Here is a 4,282-nt window from a genome sequence, read left to right as displayed (position 1 = left end):
ACTGATGGCCATTTTGACAACACAAACTGAACTCTGTACAAGTTTCGATCAAAGCAGCTCAAACATGTGAGTAGCTTGTTTTCCACTAATCGGTGAAGTCGTGACACCGCCGTTTGAGCCAGCTAACAGCTTATTCTGAAAACTGAGCTCGGGTCCTCCAGGCTCAGACAAACTGCATGAGCACAAACAACAAAGGCCGAGCCTCGGCGCAGACGAGAAACGGGAATAAAACACCCAGAACGCGAAAGGAGAAAGCTGACACCTGTGTCTGAGGTCTATAATTACACATTCTTTAAACGTGTGCGTGGACTCAACAGGCTCTTGAGGACTGCGCTGCAGAAAAACACTCAATGTGATCACGTGCTGCTGAAGGTGAAAGCTCCGCAAAATATCTTGTGAACAAGTGGACAGATTTTAATGAAATTGTCAAGGAAATAATCATTAGATCAACTGGTTGCCTTTTCAAGTCCAATTCAAGATGGCCGCCACAGCTAATCAACCTTTAATACAAACTGATCTGTTGCTCAGTTGATTTACAGATGTTGAGCTAAAATTGTTTCTGTTAGCAGAATAGCGTTGTTTTTACAACTCATAAACCTTCGTCCCCCCCAAAAAAATCAGAATAGCTCGATTAGCTGTAGCAGCCATCTTGAACTTTAGCCAACACCAAGTAAGAGTGGAGAAAAAAAACAACCGATGGGTAGGAAACCCCTCAAAAGCTGTTAAAACTGGCAAAAACCATAACCAATTTGTTGGAAACCCCTCAAAATCTGCTAAAAAAGGAAGAAGAAAAAAAAACAAACATAACAGATTGGTGGCAAACCCCTACAAAACGGCTAAAAGAGAAAAAAATCATAACCGATTGGTCGGAAACACCTCAAAAGCAGCCAAAACTGGAAAAAAAAACCCATAACAGATTCATAATAAACCCCTCAAACGCTGCCAAAACTGGAAATAAACATAACCGAATGGAAGAAAACCTCTCAAAATAAGCTAAAACTATAAGAGATAGTGCATAACCTGGCTTACTCGATCAAGTGAAAACCCTGCTTGCTTTTCCATCGTAAGATGATCTTAATTTTAAAAAAATAAGAGTGAAAGGTGATGGGTGATATGCTAGTGCTTTAATTAGATTTTAAGTTGTTTTTCTGATGATCTTCAGACGCTAAAAGTTAATCAGGAGTAGCAGTAAATTAGCTTCAGGATGTTATTGACATACACGGTTAAATTCCCCACTGCTTTCATCTGTTATAGTTAACTGATGATTATGGTTTTATAATAGCAGCCGATGGCTAATTTATGAAGCCATTGTGCTCTAACTATAACAATTAAATAATCATACACGTTACAATCTGTTGGATTTTTTTTTTTTTGGAGGGGAGATAATTGCTTGTGATTTAGTGATTTGGCCCCAGGGCTCCACATGAGTCTGTACACATTCTTACCTGTGCTGCAGAACATTGAAGGCTCACCGTGTTTCTCCATCAGGTATAAAACAGCCAAATATTGTTTGTGAATTCACTCACGTGTGCTGACCCCTGCAGAATGTAGCAGCTGAAAGGATGACAACAAATAAACAAGAACACAGGGGCAGAAAAGTACACGAGTACCTGCCTTTCATAGCAGAAATTAGCAAACTGGCCTCATTAATTGGTCTTTTTCTATTCAGTTGTGTTGAAAATATTAGTACTTCAGAGTTGTTGCGTAATTTATAAACTTTTTCTCTTTATTAATACAAGAGCCTTTTTAGAAATGTTTTTCTGTAGTCTTTTCTAAAAACGCTTATTTATACAATCCCTTTTTTTCCTTTATAAAAACATGATTTTCTGTTTAATTTGCACATTCTTGTGGTTTTCTTCGTAGTTAAAGGACTGAATATGGAATAAATCTAATTCCATAGAATACACACTCTGCCACTGTTTTTATATATTTCAAACTTTTTAAGATAGTGAATTTCACATGTGTCAAACTCAAGGCCCACGGGTCAAATCAGGACCTTGTAAGCATTTTATTTGGCCCCAAAGCTAATATTTTAAATGTGAAATTGTTTTATTTATTTATTTATTTATTTATTTATTTATTTATTTATTTATTTATTTATTTATCTTTTTGTCACTGTATTTAGAGCATTCTTCTCATGACAGCTGGCCAACTTTTAAGCTTTTAAGAAAAGTTTGAATTATTTTCAGAAATCTAGATTTTGGTGGGGAAAGAGCAACAGAGAATCAACTTTAATTCAATTTTTCTGTATTCTTTTCTTATTTTAAAGTCAAATAATTAGATTTTTTAGTAAGAAATTTGTTTTTTTTTTTACCTGACTTGCTGGATTGTGATGAAATGTATCTCTAAGACATAATAAATGAAAAAGTTGTTGGTAGAGTGTGTAAGACAAGAAATGAATGCTAAGGATTTTTCCCCCTATTTGTATGTTCTAAATGTTACAAACATAATTTGGAAAATGCAGTTTGTAGTTTCATAAGAATAATTTCTTATGCAACATTTTCAATAAATATTGAGAGAGTTTGGCCCTGCTTTGACCAAATTTTGAATTTTGCCTCTTTTTGTTACTGGGTTTCACACACCTGATGTAACTCCTTGGCCAGCTTCTCCCTTTATGTCATATTAGCGGCCAGTGTAATTCATTTAACCAATACTTTTCTGTTTTTATCAGCAAATAACTTCTGTTTCTTTGCAGCTCAGCATGGAACCTGCAGACTTAATCATTTTTACAAGACAGAGAGTGATTTCCTCATCAACCTGAACCCTAATTTCCATAAAGAAATGTTTTTTATTCTTAAAAAACGAGACACAACGCTTTCAGATGGACTTTTCCTAAGATGCAGGACTTAGCTCATTGGTGAGCATTGATCCAAACAGGAGTTGTTCACAGTGGCTAAGTTCAGTGTCTGACATGGAAGAATGAGCTCCTGCATACCTGAAGGTCCTGTCTGTCCATAAAAAAAAATAATTAAATAAAAACGAAGAGGGACTCGGCATGAAAAGGCACCTGTATTGTAAAGCCAAGTGTAATGCTGTAAAAGTCTTCTGCATGTCCAAACGTTAAACTCGTCAACTTCTTTTGATTTATCATGAAGCGGGGGTAAGATGAAGGAAATTTTTAATGATGGGCACCGAAAGGCCACGTCAGGATGATTTGTGAGCTTCAGTTTTTCCATCTTATTCCCAGCGCCACATGAGATCACCTCTTGAATAAGCCGAAAAAGTTGGGAGACAGAGATGATGCAAGTCATTAAAATGTCAACGTTTCTTTCGAATCCAGTCGTTCTTCGCCTTGCAGAGTTTGAAAATAGAAGCTCAATTATCCTGAGCCGGTGGGGAGTTTTCTCAGGTTGTGTACTCATGTGCCTACTGAACTGGATTCAGTGTGTCTTTGCAGAACTGGCTCAGTCCAGCAGGAACAAGTGTGACACCCAATAAAGCATCGCCAGCACGGAGGAGGAACCCTTCATCGTTTTCTTCATGAAACATTTCTTTATCAGTCAGGTGTCCGGTCAGGAGTGACGAAGTGAGGGAATGATGTATTTGTCCTCGGCGTGTGGGTGAATCTGCAGCAGCGGCTGGTTTATGCTGAGCAACACTTTGCGTCGCCTCCCTTCATTCGTCACGCCGTAATAAGCTGTCAGTGTGTCTGCGAGCGTCTTGGCTCAACTGGACTGCAACGGCTCGATGCCTCTGCAGTCATTATATACCTGAATGGGCCTGCTAACTGCATTAGCATAAGCAGGAGTGATCATCAGAAGATGTGCCGTTGATTCAAGCCAACCTGCGAGAACAATTACCTCTCTCACCTTGGGCCAACTTCCTGTGGAGTCGTTGCAAAAAGTCTGCAGAGGTTTGCAAAAGTCAGTTTGACCTGTTTAACATAAAAGTTGTTTTTTTTTAACCTTTTCACTTCTGTTTAATTGAAACATGTTGGCTTTTACTGTGTAACAAACAGAGTAGTAAAGTAACTAAGTACAAATACGTTGTTACTGTACTTAAGTAGAAATTTTGGTTATCTGTACTTTACTTGAGTAATTATTTTTCAGTGTACTTTTTACTTTTACTCTTCACATTTTTACACAATTATCTGTACTTTCTACTCACTACATTTTTTAAAAAGGTAAGAAGTAGAAAGTCGTTACTCCTATTTTATTCCGAGTTGTTATTACTAAAAGAAAATATGCTATCCTGATAAATTGTATTTCCTGAATAGAGTGAATTTAATTGTGTTTGGATGAGAAGTATAAATATACACTGACACAGTTACTTTGTACACAAC

This window comes from Austrofundulus limnaeus, unplaced genomic scaffold (genome assembly GCF_001266775.1).
Source record: "Austrofundulus limnaeus strain Quisiro unplaced genomic scaffold, Austrofundulus_limnaeus-1.0 Scaffold42, whole genome shotgun sequence".
Lineage (NCBI taxonomy): Eukaryota > Metazoa > Chordata > Actinopteri > Cyprinodontiformes > Rivulidae > Austrofundulus > Austrofundulus limnaeus.
This window is presented reverse-complemented; position numbering follows the sequence as displayed.